Below are 22124 nucleotides of genomic sequence, written 5' to 3' on the forward strand. Positions count from 1 at the left end.
GGCTCCTTTTATAAACAAACACCACCTGTGGCCTGACTGCGGGGGTCACCATGCCCTCCAGCACCTGCCTGCCTGCGGTTTCCCCAAGGATAGTTTATGTTCCCAGTTGCCAGGGAATTGCTTCTTCTGTTCATTCCCAGGTCGGGCTCATGGTCAGCTGCATAACTCATACTTCAGAAGATGACATCTAGCTCAAGATGGAGTCACTCAGGCCTCAGGCTCCTCATTTCCCCCTTTCTGATAGGCCTTAAGGGCCAATCATGGTCCTTATGGGCACACATCATGTTCTCCATTGGGTACCAGATGATATTGAGCCTTTAAGATCATCAGCTGTACAGTGTTAATGCGTTTTCTAACAAACATCCCTAGCCGGTTTACAACACTGGACCCGACTGTGAGTAACAAAATTAACAGTACCAAAGGCCCTTACATTTTTTTCCACCAGTCCTGACTCTGTATATCAGTTAACTTAATTTTATACCAGCAGTACTCATGAAGCTCCAATATTAAGACATACTCATACCATTTACTACATACTTAAACTGTCTGAGGTTTGTCTTCTTTACTCCAATGACTTAATGTTTTAAGACAATCCTTACTTTTCAAATCCTTTTTTATCCAAAGAGGATACTAATTTTTTCCCAATTCCTTTCCCAAGGCTTTCTTTACTACCCTCCTCTTGTTTGCAATTCCTTGAACTTCTTTGTGGCTAGAGTTTTAAAATGCCCATTTTTCCTTTGGCTTGCAGAACCAAGTTATCTCAGAGCAGCCTCAAGTCACCACTGGGATGCAGAAACTTGCTAGATTTTAAGGCTAAGAGCAGGGCTGGGTCTCATTACTACCTGTATTGAAAACAAACTCAGGTTATTACCATACCAGAGCCAAACTTGGCTGTGACTATAGAGTGGATTTTCAGTCACTATGCACTGAAGTGCCTAAGGCAAGCAAGCCAGTGATATCCTTGCCCCCAATATCCACTGTGGGAATAGAGAAGGTTTCTGGATATCACCCAAAAGAATGTCCCACAAGATCTTAGTTTTAGCAGCTTTCAACCAGGATGCAGTCTCAGGTGATGGAATCAGGCAGTTCACTCTACTTTTTTCACAGTGGAGGTGGTCAGGGTAACAATGTAGATTTCTTCCAGGGGACTGTCAAGCTGTAGCAGCAGCAGCAGGGTCTTTCAGTGGCTTCAAGGGACTGTCACACCTCCTGCTGGGCTGCAAATTCCTACACAGACTGGTTAAGGATACATTGCATAGGCTAGGCAGGCTGTGACCCCACTAGTTTTTAAGACTATTTAGACAATAGCCCACGACAATTTACCAAGATGACAACTTTTTAAACTAGATAGTTCTTTTAATAAGGCTGATTTTCTAGGCAGATATAGAGGGCTCAGGCCTGAACTATTTCCCATGCCTTTTCCTTCTGTCTATTTGGACACAACTTTTTAAAGTGACTCTGGTCCCTTGTTCTTAAAAGCAGAAGATGGGTGAATATTCATCTTCTGTAACTTCTTTAAGCTGACTCAGGGGTGTTGATCCTACCTAGCCAGGAACCTATAACCTTAGCCTATTTTACAAAGAACAATATTTTAACTTTTGGCAAATGCACAAACCTTTTCTCTGGCTACAGCAGTGTAGCTTGTAAACAAGCCTTCTGGTTTGCAAAAGCATCTTTCTGGATGGCTTAGGAATGTGGTCTCTAATGATGCCCCAGTTACTTATGCAGACCTTCAGAGAGATATCAATAGAAACACACTTACAGGTTTACAAACTTTTTCCTGAGGAGATGAATTTCATGTAGCTGGTGTCAGCTCAAAAATTATTGCCAATTAGAATTTTTGGCACATACAAGGGTTGGGATTTAAACTATCCCCCACATTTTATAACTTTAGCTTTTTACTACTGTCACAGGATGGCAAGTTCCTGTCCCTTACGAGGTAAATAGTCATGGACATTAGGCATGCTTACAAACTGTCTTCGCATGACCTCCTGGCTCTGATCAATTCTTGAAGGGCCATGCACAAATGACTCTAGGATCTGACATTTCTGCCATCCAAGCAGTGGCTTACTATCTCTGGATGCTCCACCATTGCTTTCGTTCCAGGAGTGTCTTCTCCACACTGGAAAAAATGCCTCATTGGCATTTCCCTTAGTTGGTCCTGAACTTGAACTCAGGGCCTGAGTGCTGTCCCTCAGCTCTACAGCTCAAGGTTAGCACTCTGCCACTTTGAGTCCCAAAGCAACTCTGCTTGCTCGTTCAGCACTCTGCTGGATGATTAGAGGTGACAGTCTCACAGGGACCTTTTTCTTCCCTGGGCTGACTTCGAACTAGTTTGCAGATCAATGAGTCTTATAGAAGGCCACTTTATTCCAATTAAAAGCAACAAGGTGGTCAACATAGAAGTAGCTTTTAAGCATGCTCTTACCTGGAACTTATAAAAGCCAAAATTACATCTAACAAACTTGTAAGAATCCTTTGTACTTTGCTCTGGGCTTGCTGGAAACTGTTTAAAAAAACCTATAAGAGCAAACTAGAATAGCAATTATTTTGGTAATCCTAATTTTTCCTTTGTGCACTTTGAGGCAAATATTAACAATTTTACTCTTAAACTTTATATCCAAAAATCCATTCCTAATTTTTAAGCCTCCTATTAATCTCCTTTTTAATATTCTATACATTAGTTTTTAGTTGCATTTTAAAAAATCTCTTAAAATCTTGAGGCAAAGTGTCATTCATTGTCTCTTGGCTGCTTGTTTTAAAACAGATACACACTAAAACTTTTAAACTTAAATGTCAATTTTTCCTTAATGCAAGAATTACAATCACCATCACTGTACCAAGAAGCTAGACATAACACCCTTATGACTTTTAGAAACATATACTACTTGTAGAACATCATTGAAAGCAAATCACATTATACAAATAAACTTTTTAATCCTTTTTTTAAGTCCAAGGGGCAGTTTTAGCAATACTAATCAGATCATCACATCACTCATTTTAACAATCATGTTTCCAGTGTCAATCTGTAGGGAAAAGGGACAGAACAAAGATGGGCCACTTGGCCCCTCCTATGGAATGGGCACGTACCTAAGCCAACTCTTTAGTGTTAGGTGAACTGCCTTTGTGCCAGTTTGCCCCCTTTCACCATGCATGGACTCCTCCCAGGGCCTGTCCCATTATCTGTGGACTTCCTCAGGGCCTGTCCCACCATACATGACCAGCTGAACTGCGCTTCTGCCTGTTCACTCCTCACCCCTAAAGACAGGTCTTCTGTTGGTTTCTAAGTTTTCCCTTTTCTTATCTCTTGGTTCTCGAATGAAAGACACAGTTTTAGACAGACAGAACAGGTAACATCTTTGACAGTGTTAAACTAACCTTTACACTTAAATTTCTAATATTTATCCCCAAATTTTAGCCAAGGAACTAAATTCCAAACAGCCAATGTATTTGTGTTAAGCCAGATATCTTGATTACAGTATAAACAGCCTTATGCATTTTAAAATATTAGATTTTAAAATACCAGATTTCTAATTTTTTAATTTTTATTTATTTTTATTGTGAAAATACTGTACAGAGGGGTTACAATTAGATGGGCAAGATAATGAGTACATTTCTTATCAAGCATTGTAGCCTCCTCTTTGTTTCCCCTTTCCATCCCTTCCCAGCCTCCCCCCACCCCCCCACCCAATCCTTCCCGCCCCTCCCCCCCGCAACAAATTTGTAAAGTTGGTTTTCCACATGAAAGCTTGTACTTTTCATTGTTGCAAAGGGTCCACCTGTATCCTTATTTAAACGACTTGTTTTTCCCCTTCCCCTCCACAAATTATACCGACATCAAATACAGTGAAAGCAGGGGTTATACTGTGGGGGAGGGACATACAAAGCAACAAAGAAATAATCTTATAAACGCATTAGAAACAAATGCATGAAAGAAAAAAACACATTTGAATACATATCTTAGAGTTCATTTTCCTAACATCACCTGATCTGACCTTTTCTGCTTGACTCAGACATATACTAGATATTGCAAATAAGGGAAACCATGGGACCTATGTTTCTTTTTGGGCTTCGCTTACTTCACTTAATATAATTTTTTCCAAGTCTTTCAACTTCCTAACAAATGGGGCAATGTCATTCTTTCTGATGGAGTCATAGAATTCCATTGTGTATATATACCACATTTTCTTGACCCATTCATCTACTGAGGGGCATCTGGGTTGGTTCCATAACTTAGCTATAGTAAATAGTGCTCCAATAAACATAGTCGTGCTGGTGGTCTTGTTTGTATACTTTTGGGTAAATGCCCAAAAGTGTGATTGCTGGGTCATATGGGAGCTCTATGTGGAGTCTTTTGACGAACCTCCATACTACTTTCCAAAGTGGTTGAACAACTTTACATGACCACCAACAATGCAGTAAGTTTCCCTTCTGTCCACATCCCCTCCAGCATCTGTTGTTTTTAGAGTTCTTGATTTCAGCCATTCTAACTGGAGTGAGGTGGTATCTCAATGTTGTTGTGATTTGCATTTCTTTTATGGCAAGAGAGGTTGAGCATTTCTTCAAGTGTTGATTGGCCATCCTTCTTTCCTCTTCAGAGAAGTTTCTCTTTAAGTCTTTAGCCCACTTAGTTATTGGGCAGTTGTTTCTTTGAGGATTTGTTGTCGGGGGATTTAATTTTTTGAGTTCTAAGTATATATTAGATATGAGACCCTTGTCCATTGTATGGGTAATGAAGATCTCCCAATCCGTAGGCTTTCTATTGATCTTGCTAGCTATGTCCTTTGCCATGCAGAAGCTCTCTAACTTCATGCAATCTCATTTGTCCAACCTTTCTTTGATTTGTTGTGTTTCTGGGTCTCTATTAAAAAATTTTCAGCCTCATGATCTTGTATTTAAAGAATCCAATAGACTCCACTCCCAAATTACTCAAGCTGATTCAAAACTTTGGCAAAGTAGCAGGTTATAAAATTAACCCCCAAAAATCAATGGCTTTTCTATATGCCAACAATGAGAAAAGTGTGGCTGAAATTAGGAAAGCAACTCCATTTGTAATAGCCGCACAAAAAATAAAATACCTAGGAATTAACTTAACCAAAGAAGTGAAGGACCTCTATGATGAAAACTTTAAAATCTTGAAAAAGGAAATCAACACAGAACTTAAAAAATGGCAAAACCTCCCATGCTCCTGGATTGGCAAGATTAACATCGTGAAAATGGCAATACTTCCCAAGGCTATCTACAAATTCAACGCGATACCTATCAAAATTCCACCCTCATTCTTCAAGGAAATAGAAGAGGCAATCCAAAAATTCATATGGAACAATAAAAGACCCCGAATAGCAAAAACGCTCCTCAACGGAAAGAACACTGCTGGAGGAATATCAATACCAAATTTCAAACTCTACTATAAAGCCATAGTAATCAAAACAGCTTGGTATTGGCATAAGAACAGACCTCAGGACCAATGGAATAGAATTGAAAACCCAGAAATGAACCTACAGACCTATAGCCATCTAATCTTCGATAAGGAAGCTAAAACAATAGAATGGAAGAAAGACAGCCTCTTCAGTAAATGGTGCTGGCAAAATTGGTGAACTACATGTAGAAAACAAAAGCTAGATCCTTATATATCACCCTGCACCAGAATCAACTCCAAATGGATCAAAGACCTTGAACTCAAAGCAGACACTCTGAAAACATTACAGGATGGAATAGGAGAAACCCTAGGTCTCCTTGGCTCAGGCCGAAATTTTCTGAATAGAGATCCGGAAGCACAACAAATCAAAGAAAGGTTAGACAAATGGGATTGCATAAGATTGCAGAGCTTCTGCAGGGCAAATGACATAGCTGGCAAGATCAATAGAAAGCCCACCGATTGGGAGAAGATCTTTACTAGCCATACAACGGACAAGGGTCTCATATCTAAAATATACTTGGAACTCAAAAAATTAAACCACCCAACAACAAATCCTCAAAGAAACAACTGCCCAATAAATAAGTGGGCGAAAGACTTAAAGAGAAGCTTCTCTGAAGAAGAAAGAAGGATAGCCAATAGACACATGAAGAAATGTTCAACATCCCTAGCAATAAAAGAAATGCAAATCAAAACAACATTGAGATATCACCTCACTCCAGTTAGAACAGCAAAAATCAAGAACTCTAACAACAACAGATGCTGGAGGGGATGTGGACAGAAAGGAACCTTACTTCATTGTTGGTGGGAATGTAAACTTGTTCAACCACTTTGGAAAGCAGTATGGAGGTTCCTCAAAAGACTTCACATAGATCTCCCCTATGATCCAGCAATCCCACTTTTGGGCATTTACCCAAATGTTTACAAACAAGACCACACTAAAGCTACCAGCACAACTATGTTTATTGCAGCATTATTTACCATAGCTAAGATATGGAACCAACCCAGATGCCCCTCAGTAGATGAATGGATCAAGAAAATGTGGTATATATACACAATGGAATTCTATGCCTCCATCAGAAAGAATGACATTTCCCCATTTGTTAGGAAATGGAAAGGTTTGGAAAAAATTATATTAAGTGAAGTAAGCCAGGCCCAAAGAAGCATAGTTCCCATGGTTTCCCTTATTTGCAATATATAGTATAGGTATGAGTCAAGCGGAAAAGGTCAGATAATGTGATGTTAGGAAAATGAACCCTTAAATATGTATTTTAATGTTTTCGTTTCTTTCATGCATGTGTTTCTAACGCATTTATAAGATTATTTCTTTGTTGCTTTGTATGTCCCTCCCCCACAGTGTAATCCCTGCTTTCACTATATTTGATGTCAGTATAACATGTTGAGGAGATGGGGACAAACAAGTTGTTTAAGGATTCAGGTGGACCTGTTGCAACAATGAGAAGTACAAAATGTCATGTCAAAACCAGCTTTACAATGTCGGTGTGGGGGGGGAGGGGGTATAATTGGGTGGGGGGAGGGGGGAGGCGGGGAAGGGAGGTGAAGGGTAAACAAAGGAGGAGGCTGCAATGCTTGGTAAGAAATGTATGCATCATCCTGCCCATGTAATTGTAGCCCCTCTGTACAGTATGTTCTCAAATAAAATAAAATAAAATTAAAAAAAAAATTTTCAGCCTGTGCCAAGGAGACCTAGCGTTTCTCCTATTGCATCCTGTAATGTTTTCAGAGTGTCTGCTTTGAATCGAGGTCTTTGATCCATTTGGAGTTGATTCTGGTGCAAGGTGATATGGCCCCCATAAACAGGCAGGAATTGCAATCCTAATATCAGATAAAATAGACTTCAAATTAAAATTCGTGAGAAGAGGCAAAGAATGTCACTACATACTAATTGAGGGATCTCTCCTTCAGGAGGATATTACAATTCTAAATATCTATTCACCAAACAACGGAGCACCCAAATTTATCCAAGAAACACTACTTTCCTTCAAATCCTACATAGATCCAAAGACATTAATTGTTGGGGATTTTAACACACCACTTTCCCAACTAGATAGATCAACTCAGCAAAAACTCAACAAAGAAACCGCAGATCTAAACAACTGCAAAGATCAACTAGATTTAACAGACATCTGCCGAAAATTTCACCCAGCAGCATAAGAATATGTCGCGACCACCTGGACCAGCAAGGAAGACGCGACCCGGGATTCTTCTCAATGTGGTTTATTCAGGACCTTTTACAACATCTTCTCTCCTGCTTCTTCTGCCCGCTTCTTCCTGCTTCTCTGTCCCCCCCCCCCCCCGCCCCCGCGCTCTGGTTATAAGTCTCCTGGATGGCCAATCCTGAAGCACCACTTGGCATATACCGATAGGGTCGCAAACACGGAAGCAAACTAGGAACCAAGTCATAGCCATATAAGGAGTTGTTTTTACAGAGAGCACTTGTCACCGGGAAGACAGAAGGCGGGAGCCAGCGCCATCTTACCAAGGAGCTACAATGTTGCTTTTGTGGCCACGCTTTACTGCCTGGCTGTCTTTGGTCGTGGCTCCCGCAGCTCTCCACAAGAATACACGTTTTTCTCAACAGCACATGGAACATTTTCTAAAATAGACCACATTTTAGGCCACAAAGCAAACTTGTCCAAATTCAGAAACCTTGCATTCTCTCTGACCACAAGGGAATAAAATTAGAACTCAACACCAGATTTTCTAATTTTTAAGTTAAAGAATCTTTAAAAAACCGTTAAAAACAATGTGAAGATTCCTTAAAATTTTTGGTTATGTCCAAACCTCATAACCTTTTGAATTTTAAACTTAAACTCTCCCATTGTTACAGCATGCTGACAACTCTTACCTTGAACATGTTCATAAACACATACAAAACACTCACACAGATCTTAAAGCACACAAAAAATCAAAATCAGTTGTACGTACATTTTCTAAAGTTTTTAAAAAAATTTTAAGACAATATTTCTTTTAAACGAAGTACCTTTGTTCAGCTTCATTTTTCCAGGGCTTGCTTGTTTAGCAAGGTATTTCACTAATCAGTCTTTTGAATCCCTTCTGTTGGAGGAGGGCTGGGTGAGGGGGTCACCTGAAACTGAACGGGCCTGATTTTTACCCAATTTTGACAAAAGCACTTTACAAATTGTTAAGCTGTCTGGAGCAGCTGAAAGTCCAGACCAGGCTCACTGCTATCTACACCCTAACCTCTCCAGCAGCCTCCACCAGGAGAAGGTGCACCTGAGGCTTGTCCATGCCCCTCCTCTTGGCTGCTGTAACAAAAGAAGGGGGGAGGGAGACTTAGCAGGTCTGTGACCAAGCCCAGCCAGAGGCTGAGACTTTTATTCCCCCAGAGATGTTCAAATAAATATCAAAAACACTGATAAACACAAAAACCAAGGATTCACATTTAAAACTGGTACCAATTCTAAAACGGAACTAGACAAAACAACAACCAAAGGCTGAGTTGGGGACTAATGGGCCCCCAGAAATCTGTGCTGTTCTCAAGCTGAATCCAGAGTTTGCTGAGTGAGCCTGCCACTCTCACCCAGAACTTCCCTACCTCAGAAAACATAGAACAGAAAACACACCAAAGTAAACAAGACAGACAAGTGGCCACAAAGACGAAATCAGGTCTCAGTGAATGGGGCAACATCTCAACACCACTCACTTACCAGGGGACTCGGACCCCCTCTACTCACCTCGGGAGGATTTTTCTTTTAGATTCCTGCAAACATTGACCCAGGAGCCTTCCAAGGCAGAGGAGAATTCCCAGTCATCTTGGGGCAAGGGAAAGAAGTTCCTAGTGGCTGTCCCCTCAGACTGACAGGTTCTCCCCCGTACTCAGACCCCCTGGGCTAAGGCCCGAGGCTAAGATCTTGCTGGTGCCACTTGCAGGTGGTCAGTGGCAGTTTCATAAAAAAAGAAGGAGCTACAGAGAAACAGATATTAAGGGGGTGTTAGCCAGTCTCCTCTGAGCCCTTGCATCAGGATGAATCTGGGAGGAGAAACATTCCAAGAATTCCAAAAGACACACAGACAAAACACTGAACCCTGAGACAAGACATGTTCACAGCATGTGCATTGTAGACTGTCAGTCAGAATGTGCTGGACTACAAATGGGCCCAAATGTCCACACTAGTGGACAGTCTACCCTGTACACTATCAGTCAGAAAGTGCCGGACCCCGCACTAGTGGATAGCCTACCCTGTAAACTATCAGTCAGAAAGTGCCAGACTCAAGCTTCTGCACTAGTGGATAGTTTACCCCCCAGGAGATCTGAGGGACAACTCCCACCGGCCCCGTTGGCTGTCTTATAGCACGTCCGCCAAGACCTCTTGCCAACCCCAATACAGAACCTGCAGGGAACTCAAATACCAGATGATTTCAGAATGGCAATGCCTCTACTTACTTGCCGGGCTTCTCATGACTCCTTGGTTAAGGCGTCTGGGTGGGCTTTGGGGGGATTCCCGGCCAATGCACCAAATGTAAAACTGAATTTGGAAATCCTTACCCAAAAGACCACCAGAGACCATCAACAATGTAAAAGCAAAGGAGTCTTTATTGCAAGCTGGAACTTGGTCCCCCCACAGCCCATGACGCTAAGAGGCCCCAAGACCAGGGTTATAGTACTTTTTATACAATTTTTAGGGAAGGCAGGGACTTTGTATACATCATAGCATCTTACAACAAATTATAAGACATCGCGGGGAAACTCTTAATACAATTTTATAGTATGATTGGCGCACTACAAAGCAGAAACAGGTTGTTGGTTAGATCAGAGGGTTGAAGTACTTTAAACTGGTTGGCTTGCACCACAGGGAGTCTCAAGGACACACTTGCTAAACTGCAGGGTTCCTTTTTTAAACAAACACCATCTGTGGCCTAACTGTGGGGGTCACCATGCCCTCCAGCACCTGCCTGCCTGCGGTTTCCCCAAGGATAGTTTATGTTCCTAGTTGCCAAGGAATTGCTTCTTCTGTTCATTCCCAGGCTGGGCTCATGGTCAGCTGCATAACTCATACTTCAGAAGATGACATCTAGCTCAAGATGGAGTCACTCAGGCCTCAAGCTCCTCAACAGCCTCTTCAAAAAATTGTGCTGGTAGAATTGGCTGTACACAGAAAACTGTAGTTATATCCTTATATATCCCCCTGCACCAGAATCAATTCCAAATGGATCGAAGACCTCATTGTAAGTCCAGATTCCTTGAAAATGTTATAGGAAGCGTTAGGGGAAACACGAGGGCCCCTTGGCATAGGTCAAAACTTCCAAAGATCGCGAAGCACAACAAATCAAAGTAAGTCTGGATAAATGGGATTACATCAAACCAAACCAATCAGTTGTCAGACTCAAAAGCCATGGAGAAGAGATAGTGTAGCACAGATTTATTAAGGAGCAAATCTACAGATGAGAGCCTCAGCCAATGCTAAACACTTACTACCTTTTCTACCTAGGTTATTTATAGTAGATTTACATGTATATAAGAGTTTTCTGGTGGGGATTAGAAAGACATAGATAGCATGTGAAATGAGTTTTAGCTGGAGAAAGGGAGGGATTAAGGCAGTGGGGTCTATAGCTCAAAGTCTTGGCTTGGTGCCAGCTAAGAAGGGCGTAAAGCAGGAGTTGTTATAAACAAAAGCACTGGTCTGAAGCCTCAAAATAAGGACCCTTGTCTATGTGAACCAAACAGTCTCTAACATGAGGTTTTATTTAAATTAACAAGCACAAGTTTAGATTTTTGCAGAGTGGGAAGGTGTATAGTCACAGGCAATGTCTGCTATGTCAGGTAATCCAATCTACACTTTCACATGTTACCCAATAGCCAGGTTTCAACACAAATAGATACAATGAGATTGTACAAATGAGACTTTGATTTTTCCCTCTCATGAAACAAAATTCTGTCAAATGCTTTCTGTCCTCCAGATGTTAACACAACATTTCTCATTATCTTTTCTACTATTTTGTTTTCATTATTGATGTTCACAGTACTTTTTATTGTTGTCTTCTGTGTATATGCAATTTTTAGGGCTTGAACTCTATGTTTAATGGTCTCCATTGTATTTTTTGCTCATGGGTGATGACACTATTCCTTGAGCCACATCTTTACCTTCTCCTTCTTGCTGGATAATTGGAGATAAGTTTTCACATTTTTTTTGTATTTTTTATTTTTTTATTGTGAAAATATTGTACAGAGGGGTTAAAATTACATGGGCAAGATAATGAGTGCGTTTATAATCAAGAATTCTAATGACAACAAATGCTGGAGGGGATGTGGACAGAAGAGAACTATACTGCATTGTTGGTGGGAGTGTAAACTTGTTCAACCACTTTGGAAAACAGTATGGAGGTTCCTCAAAAGACTCCACATGGAGCTCCCCTGTTTCCCAGCAATCCCACTTTTGGGCATTTACCGAAATGATCACAAACAAGACCACACTAAAGCTACCAGCACGACTATGTTTATTGCAGCATTATTCACCATAGCTAAGATATGGAACCAACCCAGATGCCCCTCAGTAGATGAATGGATCAAGAAAATTGGTATATATACACAATGGAATTCTATGCCTCCATCAGAAAAAATGACATTGCCCCATTTTTTAGGAAATAGAAAGACTTGGAAAAATTATATTAAGTGAAGTAAGCCAGGCCCAAAGATGCATAGGTCCCATGGTTTCCCTTATATCTAGTATATGTCTGAGTCAAGTTTTCAAATTTTGTCTGGTTAGACTGACATTGAAACAAAATCTTCAGTTCTTAGCCTCCTGAGTTTCTAGGATTCTACACATGAGCCTCTAACACCAAGCTTTGCTATACTGTTATTTTAATTATGTGGTAGAAGAAAGTGGAAGTATATTTTTGTTGTGTGCAATCTTCAAATACAAGTTTGAATCAACTGTTATCAATTTTAACTGTTAAATCAATGAATATTACACATTCCCACAGAAATATAATTGAAAAAGGGCATAATTGTTTTGATAAAACAAGTAATGGAACCATTTTTTTCACTTTACAATTCATGTTTTATATAACCTTAATTAGCGGACTTCCATGACTAAAAGTAAATATATTAATTGTATACCACAAGAAGCAAAGTGATTATAGTTAAGAATATATATTTCATCACAGTGAAAAGATAAGGGTTGAGCAGTCTCATTAAAAAGAAATGTTACACACAGAAACTAATGGATATGATATAGCTTGATAATTGCACAAGATATAAATGAATGGGATTACCACACCATACCTCATAAATGTGCAAAATATAATTATGTAGGTAGGTGCCAGTGGTTCATATTTGTAATCCTAGCTAGTAAGGAGTCTGAGAGCTGAGAATCATGATTCAAAGCCAGCCTACGCAGGAAAGTCCGTGAGACTCTTATCTCCAATGAGCCACCAGAAAACTGGCAGTGGTTCAAATGGTAGAGGACTAGTCTTGAGGTGAAGAGCTGAAGGACAGCGTCCAGGCCCAGATTTCAAACCCCACAACTGACAAAAATTAAAAATAAACAAATATTTTGACATAAAATTTAAAATATATATGCTAAAACTTTTTAAATCCTCACTAGATATAATAGTTTATATAAATGTAAAGAACTGTTTTCTGGTTTTAGTTGAACCATGCCTGTAAAAGCAAAATGTCTTCTGAGCTTTTCAGTCTTTCTTTTTTTTTTTAATTGTGAGAATACCATACAGAGGAGTTACAATTACATGGGCAAGAAAACTGGTACATTTCTTTTTTTTTTTTTTTTTTTTTTGATCCGGTCATGGGGCCTGAACTCTGGGCCTGGGCGCTGTCCCTCAGCTCTTCAGCTCAAGGTTAGCGCTCTACCACCTGAGCCGTAGCACCACTTCCGGCTTTTTTATTTTATTTTATTTTTTTAAATTTTTTTTATTGTAAAGATACTATACAGAGGGTTACAGTTACATGAGTGAGGTAATGTCTTGAACATTGTTACCCCCTCCATTGTTTTCCCCCTACCATCCCCTCCCGCCCTCCCTTCCCCAAGGTTCTTTTTTTTTTTTTTTATTGTGATTAAGTGATTACTTAATTTCCGGAAATTCACAGTATTGTGGAATAATGATGCTCATTTAAAGTCACAAGTTCATTCCAACTTTCCTGGAGCAAATTGTCTATCACAGTCTATAATATATAACGGTGCTCATATGTTATATACCATATATGTGATCAGCAGCATTGGGATATTTAGTAGTGGTTCAACCAGATGAGTGGGAGTTCTTTGTTTCTTAAGTCCTGTTAGTTTTGTCATATCACCTAACATTTTGGATTCATCATCCACTTATCAGGGAGACCATGTACTGTTTGTCTCTTCGTTCTTGGCTTACCTCGCTCAACATGATTCCTTCTAGCTCCATCCATTTCCCTGAAAATGCCATTATTTTGTCATTTCTAATGGCTGCATAATATTCCATTGTGTATAGATACCACAATTTTTGGATCCATTCATCTGTGGTGGGGCATCTAGGTTGTTTCCATATCCTAGCTATTGTGAACAGTGCTGCAATAAACATGGAGGTGCACGTGTCCTTGTATATTGGTTCCTGTTGTTCAGGGTAGATGCCTAGAAGTGGTATGACTGGGTCTTAAGGGAGGTCAATCTTTAGCTTTCTAAGGACCCTCCAGACTGCTTTCCAAAGTGGTTGTATGAGTGTACATTCCCACCAGCAGTGTAATAGCGTTCCTCGTTCTCCACATCCCCTCCAGCATTTGTCATTGGCTGATTTGTGGATGTGGGACATTCTGACTGGGGTAAGGTGGTATCTCAGGGTTGTCTTTATTTGCATTTCCTTCACCACCAGGGATGATGAACATTTCCTCATGTGTTTCTTTGCCATTTTTATTTCTTCATTTGAGAAGTCCCTCTTTAGTTCCCTTGCCCATTTAGTAATTGGTTTGTTGGGTTTGGGAGGGATTAGTTTCTTGAGTTCCCTGTATATACAGGTTGTTAACCCCTTGTCTGATATATTGCTGGTAAATATTTTTTCCCAATTAGTTGGTTGTCTTTCTAGCTTGGTTGCGATAGCTTTATCTGTGCAGAAGCTTTTTATTTTAAGGTAGTCCCATTTGTCGAGTCTCTCTCCAATTTGTTGTGACCCTGGGACTCTGTTCAGGAAGTTCCTTCCTGTGCCTATTAGTTCAAGTGTCTCTCCTACTCTGTCCTGCAGTAGTTTCAGAGATTCAGGTTTAATGTTAAGGTCTTTAATCCATTTTGAGTTGATGTTGGTGCATGGTGATAGGCTGGGGTCCACTTTTAGTTTTCTGCATGTGGCTGCCCAGTTTTCCCAGCACCAGCGGTTGAAGAGGCTGTGTTTCTTCCATTGTATGTCTTTGGCTCCTTTGTCGAATATCAGCTGGCTGCAGGCCTGTGGATTTATTTCTGGATCTTCTATTCTGTTCCATTGGTCTTCGGGTCTGTTTTTGTGCCAGTACCGTGCTGTCTTTGTTATTATAGCTCTGTAGTAGTGTTTGAAGTTCGGCATGGATAGCCCTCCCATATTGTCTTTATCCCCTAGAATTGTTTTGGCTATTCTAGGTCTTTTGTTGTTCCATATGAATTTTTGGACTGTTTTCTGTATTTCAGTGATGTACGTCATTGGGATTTTAATAGGAATTGCATTGAATTTGTATATTCGTTTTGGAAGTATTACCATCTTTACTATATTAAGTCGGCCTATCCAGGAGCATGGGAGGTCTTTCCATTTCCTAGTGTCTTCTGCAATTTCTTTCTTTAACTTTTTATAGTTCTCATTAAATAGTTCTTTTACATCTTTGGTTAGGTTAATTCCTAAATATTTTATTTTTCGGGAGGTTATTGTGAATGGGGTTGCTCCCTTTATTTCCCTCTCTTCCTGTACATTATCAGTGTATAGGAAGGCAACTGATTTTTGTGGGTTTATTTTGTATCCTGCTATTTTGCCGAAGTGATTTATGATTTCTAAGAGTTTGGGGATGGAGTTTTTGGGATCGGGGAGGTATAGTATCATGTCGTTTGCAAAAAGGGATAGTTTAACTTCTTCTTTCCCTATGCGGATCCCTTTAATGTCTTTTTCTTGCCTTATTGCCCTGGCTAAGGGTTCTAGGACTATATTGAAGAGGAGTGGAGACAGTGGGCATCCTTGCCTTGTTCCTGATTTTAGGAGAATTGGTTGTAGCTTTTCCCCATTAAGTATAATATTGGCTATTGGTCTGTCATAAATGGCTTTTATTGTTTTTAGAAGTGTTCCTTCTATTCCTATTTTCTCCAGAGCTTTTTGCATGAATGAATGTTGAATTTTGTCAAAGGCCTTTTCTGCATCTGTGGCGATAATCATGTGATTCTTGACCTTGGCTCTGTTGATATGTTGGATTACATTTATTGACTTACGTATGTTAAACCATCCCTGTGTCTCTGGGATGAAGCCTACCTGGTCATAGTGAATTATTTTTTTTATGTGTTTCTGGATTCTGTTACCTAGAATCTTGTTAAGGATCTTTGCATCTGTGTTCATCAAGGAGATTGGCCTTTAATTCTCCTTTTTGGTTGGGTCTTTGCCTGATTTGGGGATGAGTGTGATATTGGCTTCGTAGAATGAGTTTGGGATAGCTCCTTCCTTCTCTGTTTCTCTGAAGAGCTTGAGGAGTATGGGTATTAGTTCTTGTTTAAAGGTCTTATAGAATTCTGCTGTGAATCCATCTGGTCCTGGGCTTTTTTTTGTTGGAAGACTTTTGATAGCTTCCTGTATCTCATTATAGGATATTGGCTTATTTAATTGGTTAACTTCTTCTTTGCTCCGTTTGGGCAACTTGTATTTCTCTAAAAATGCATCCATTTCTGCCCGATTTTCTTCCTTTAGAGAGTATAGCTTTTGAAAGTAGTCTGTTAGAATTGTTTGGATATCTTGGGTACGTGTGGTGATGTTTCCCGTGGCATCCCTAATCCTATTAATATGGGTTTCCTCTCTTCTTTGTTTAATTAATCTAGCCAATGGGCCATCAATTTTGTTTATTTTTTCAAAGAACCAGCTTTTTGTTTGGTTTATTTTGGTTATGGTTTTCTGATTTTCTAATTGGTTAATCTCTGCTTTTAATTTGGTTATCTGGCTTCTTCTAGTAGCTTTAGGTCCCATTTTTTCCTGTTTTTCTAGCTGTTTTAATTGCAACATGAGATTAATTACTTGGTCTGTCTCCATTCTCTTGATGTGGGCACTGAGGGCAATAAATTTGCCCCTCAGGACTGCTTTTGCTGTGTCCCTCAAGTTTCTTTGTGAGGAGTTTTCATTTTCACTGAGTTGTAGGAAATGCTTTATTTCTTCTCTGATCTCTTCTGTTATCCAGGCATTGTTAAGGATTGTGCTGTTCAATTTCCATGTATTGGAGAAATTTCTGCGGTATGCTTTGTTATTGAGAGCTAGCTTGATTCCACTGTGGTCAGATAGGATACAGGGGATTATGTCGATCCCTTTGTATTTGATTAAGTTCCTTGCATGAACTATGATATGGTCTATTTTGGAGAAAGTTCCGTGAGCTGCTGAGAAGAATGTGTACTGTGTTGTTTTAGGGTGAAATACTCTGTAGATGTCACTTAATTCCGCTTGGAGTATGGCCTCTCTTAATTTGGTAGCTTCTTTGCCAATCCTCTGGTTGGTAGACCTGTCCTTTGGTGAGAATGGTGTGTTAAAGTCTCCTAGTATTATCGTATTGGGATCTATTTTATTCTGTAAGTTTGAGAGCATTTGTTTGACATATCTGGGCGCACCAATATTTGGGGCATATAAGTTGATGATGGTTATATCCTCCTCTTGGATTGTTCCCTTTATTAATATGTAGTGTCCGTCCTTGTCTTTCTGTACTGATTTTAATGAAAAGTTTATTTTGTCAGATATCAGGATAGCTACACCTGCTTTCTTACTGGGGGCGTTTGATTGGTAGATCCTTTTCCACCCCTTCACTCTGAGTTTGTTTGTATGTTTGGCTGAGAGGTGGGTCTCCTGAAGGCAACAGATGGATGGTTCTTGTTTTCTTATCCAGTCCTCAGTTCGTTTTCTTTTAATTGGCGAATTCAGCCCATTTATATTAAGAGAAAGTATAGAGAGATGCATTGTTGTCCCTGCCATTCCGTTTTCCTAAGTTTTTCTTCTTTCCTTTCCTCCTGTGCTTGCTCAGTTAGACTTTGAGTAACGCCTGTTTGGGGCAGGCCCCAATTCCTGGCTGCTTTCTTCAGGTTGTGCCCCCCCTCTTAGAATTCTTTGTAATGCTGGCTTAATGTTTATGTATTCATTTAGTTTTTCTTTGCTATTAAAAGTTTTCAGTTCTCCATCAAATGTGAATGCTAGCTTTGCAGGGTAGATCAGTCTGGGTTGGCAGTTATGGGCTCTCAGGGCTCGTATGGTGCTTTCCCAGGCTTTTCTTGCATTCATTGTTTGTGTGGAGAGATCTGCAGTAATTCTTATTTTTTTCCCATTGTAGTATAGCTCCTTCTTCATTTTTGCTGCATGCAGGATTGTTTCCTTATTATTCAGATCTATCATTTTTACTATAATGTGTCTAGAAGTGTTTCTCCTGGGGTCTTGCTTGTTGGGTGTTCGATAAGCTTTTGTGATGTAGTTAAGATGGTCGTTTTTGAGGTGGGGAAAATTTTCATTGATTATATTGTTAAACAGGTGTTGCATTCCCTAGCTCTGGAATTACTCACCTTCGTCCACTCCAATTATGCAAAGGTTAAATTTTTTAGCATTATCTGCTTGCTCTTGAATATCCCTTTGGTTTAATTTGAGTGATTTTTCCATATCTGTCACTTTTTGGTCCAGTTGGTGTATTCTGTCTTCTGTATCTGACACTCTACCTTCCATTTCATTCACTCTGTTGACAGTGGCTTCTATTGTGGTTTGCATGGAGGAAATGGATCCCTTTCTGGATTCAATGTTGGTTCTCAGAGTACTGATCTCACCTCTCAATGAGGTATGCATTACCTCTAATTTGGCGTTTATCTCACTTCTTACTGAGGTTTGTGCAGCTTCTATTTTTGCATGCATCTCTTGTTTGATACCCTGTATCTCTTTGGATAGTTCATCCTTGTGCTCTTTCAATTTCTGTTCAATTTCTCGCTTTATTTCTTGAGTCATTGCCTCCAGCAACCCTTGGAAGTAGCCTTTGTCTTCCATTTCTGCTTTGCTCCCACTGGGGCTCTCCCCTGTGTGGCTGCTGGCTTTTGAGGTGAGCTTGCTGTCCTGGGTGATAGTAAACCTTGTGATTTTTCTCTGTGATTTTCGCATGGAGGTTCAGGAGACTGCTCTTCAATTTTGTTTTGGTGTGTCTGTCTTTGCTTGGTTGCTGATTCTGTATTGGTAGAGAGAGTCTGTGCCTGATCTGGGTCCTGTTGGGAGCCTATTTCTAGCTGCTATTCTGACTTACTTAGGATTCTCAGCTCTCTGCTGTAGATTGCTGGCAGTTCCCGCCTTTGGAAGGGTTGAGCAGCCTAGACTGCTTGTGTTTGCTCCTACGGGTGTTCTTGTGAAGAACAGATGCTCTGGATGCATTCTCCCAAATGCTGGAGTCTGCTATGGGCTCCTGATGTGTTTTTGTTAATTTGTTTTGGGCTGGTTGTGGGCTTGAACTCTAGGTTTGGGTGCTGTCCCTCAGCTTTTCAGCTCAAGGCTGGCACCCTACCGTTTGAGTCACAGCACCACTTCTGACCCTTTTTGCTTTTGTGATGCTGAGGAATCAGATCCAGGGCCTCATACATCCAAGACTATCACTCTATTGCTGAGCTGCCTTAACAGTCTGAGCTCCTGCTTACTATCAGGTGCTGGCAGCCTGTGTTGCCCAATTCCCAGTCTAGGGTATATGGGTGGAGTTTTGGTGGTGTTTGGGCTTCTCTTGTCCTGGGCCTCCAGGTCTTTTGTTGTCACAGGCGTGCTTCCCGGGGGAGTGTTGTTTCCTGGTTTTCTCCCCTCTGTTGAGGCGTATGCTCAGCTTTTTACTTCAATTGGGAGGAGTTGGTTGTGTTGTTCAGGCGCCGGATCCCCGGGCCTGGTTCTGGCCCCAGCCTGGAGCACGCTTGTTAGGCCTGTGCTGATGTGTATACCACCTAGGTTATGCAGCCTGGAGTGCACTCGTTAGGCCTGTGCTGATGTGTATACCACCTAGGTTATACAGCCTGGGGGACACAGTTCAAATTTCTTCTACTGTTGGTAGTCTTGACCCAGGGGCGCTGTTCCTGGCTTGGGCATTTAAGCTCCCTTCCAGGGGTGCTCTTGCTCTAGCCTGGCCAGCTGAGTGTGCTCCACGGGCTGGTGGAGCTCTCAAACAGTTCCCAGTTTTAGTGGGTCCTGTGGTCCGGGTGCTGGGGTAGGGTGTCTAGGTCAGGTTCTGGGGATTCCCTCCAGCTCTGGTCTCCCTTGAGGGATACACTTCCCCTGTGGGGTACTCACCCTGGAGCTGGTTGTTTCTGTGTGGTGTAGGTCGTCAGTTGTTGCAATCCGGGCTGGGTTGGGCGGTGGTGGCTCTGTGTCATTCTTTTCTGTCTCTGCCTCTGTTGAAGCTGTCGGGTCAAGAGTGTCCATGCTCAGGCAGCTTCTTCTCCGTACCTCTGGGGCCCGAGTGACCCCGCCGGGTCGTTGCGATCATGATCGGGTGGGCGGGTGGTCTGCAAACAGGACCCTTTGTCGCGCTGCTGGCACTGAGTGGCTTTGGCGAGATGGAACCTCTCTGCTCGGGTGGAGAGTGCTGGATCGTTGCGATAGCGATCAGGCGGGCTGGGTGGTCTGCCGACAGGTCCTTTTGTCACTCTGCTGATGCCGAGCGGCTTTGGCGGGATGGAGCCTCTCTGCTCGGGTGGAGAGTGAGGGGTGGGGGTAGGATCCTCGTGGAGACTCCTGGCTGGTAGGTTTCTCTGTTCCTGGCGATCTGCTGTTCTGCAAACCAGTACCTGATGTTCTGAAAGCAGCCCCCTGTGTCTCTGCTGTGTCTCTGGGGCTCCCATAGCCCCTGCCGGGCCGGCTGGCCGGCGGCTTGGCGCACTGCCGCGCGGCCAGTAAAGGTTGGTGGAGGGGTCTTCACTTTTCTCTTTTTTGAAATTCTTCTTTTCCTCTCTTTCTTTTTTTGTTATTCTCTGCCTCTGGTTTTTCTCTGAGTGTTTGTCTTTTTGTTGTTGTCGGTCTCTTGGGGAGATTAAGCGTTGGAACTCGAACTCTCTTTTTGGTTGGAGAGAGCTGTGGCGTTTCCCTACTGCCCCGTCGCCATCTGGGTCCCCCCTCAGGAGTACATTTCTTATCAAGCATTGTTGCCTCCTCTTTGTTTCGCCTCCAATCCCTTCCCATACTCCCCTTCCCCCCACCCGATCTACCCCCCACACCACACCAAAGTTGTAAAGTTCGTTTTTCAACATAACTACTTGTACATCTCATTATTGCAATGGGTCCACCTGTATCCCTAGTTAAACAATTTGTTTTTTCCCTTCCCTTCCACAAATACCAACATAAAATACAGTGAAAGCATGGGTTATACGGTGGGGAGGGGACATACAAAGCAACAAAGATATAAACTTATAATATGTTAGAAACAATTGCATGAAAGGAAAAAAAAAAACAAAAAAAACATATGAATATTTATCTTGGGGTTCATTCCCCTAACATCATCTTATCTGACCTTTACTGCTTGACTCAGACATATACTAGTTATTGCAAATAAGGGAAACCATTGAAATAGCACAAAGACATCATTGGACATGAGATAACATGTGTTTCAGAGACAACTTAGTAAAGACAAAATATGGAATTTAAATGACTTATAAAAACATTATCCATGTACATATGGCCATATAAGATGGTGTTAAGTGAAATGAACCCCAAGATAGGGACACAATTTATTGTTTCTTTTTTTTTGCGGGGGGGGGGGTCCGGTCGTGGGGCTTGAACTCTGGGCCTGGGTGCTGTCCCTCAGCTCTTCAGCTCAAGGCTAGTGCTCTACCACTTGAGCCACAGTGCCACTTCCAGCTTTTTTCTTTTTGCTTATGTGGTGCTGAGGAATTGAACCCAGGGCCTCATGCATGCAAGGCAAGCTCTCTACCACTGAGCTACCTTCCCAGCCCCAACTTGTTTCTTTCTTGCTATTGTTTCCTACTCGTGCTGGATTTGAACTGCAACCCTCAGATCTCAGCCTCCTGAGTAGCTAGCATTATAAGTGTGAGCCACTGGCACATGGTTTAAGATCACATTTCTAACAGTGTACACTCAGGATCTGTAATGTGTATCTTCATCTATCTTTATATGAATCCTTGAGTTAAAAATATGGGCTAGAACTTAGACTTCACACTCAAAAAATATTTCTATTTTAAAAGTTGATACTCCTGGGGTGGGAAGGTGGCTCAGTGGTAGAGCACTTGCCTTGCATGCCTGAGGCCCTGAGTTCGATTCCTCAGCACCACATAAGCAAAAAGAAAAAAGCTGGCAGTGGTGCCGTGGCTCAAGTGGTAGAGTGCTAGCCTTGAGCTGAAGAGCTGAGGGACAGCGCCCAGGCCCAGAGTTCAGGCCCCATGACCGGATCAAAAAAAAAAAAAAAAGTTGATACTCCTGGAAAAATAAAACCTAAGAATATAAAGGAGACTGGAAAGTTGAGTGTGCATCCAGCCTGGGAAGAACAGTCTCTGAGACACTATCTATAATTAACCAACCAAAAACCTGGATTGGA

This window comes from Dipodomys merriami, unplaced genomic scaffold (assembly GCF_024711535.1).
Source record: "Dipodomys merriami isolate MVZ:Mamm:240054 unplaced genomic scaffold, mDipMer1.0.p SCAF_53, whole genome shotgun sequence".
Classification (NCBI taxonomy): Eukaryota; Metazoa; Chordata; class Mammalia; order Rodentia; family Heteromyidae; genus Dipodomys; species Dipodomys merriami.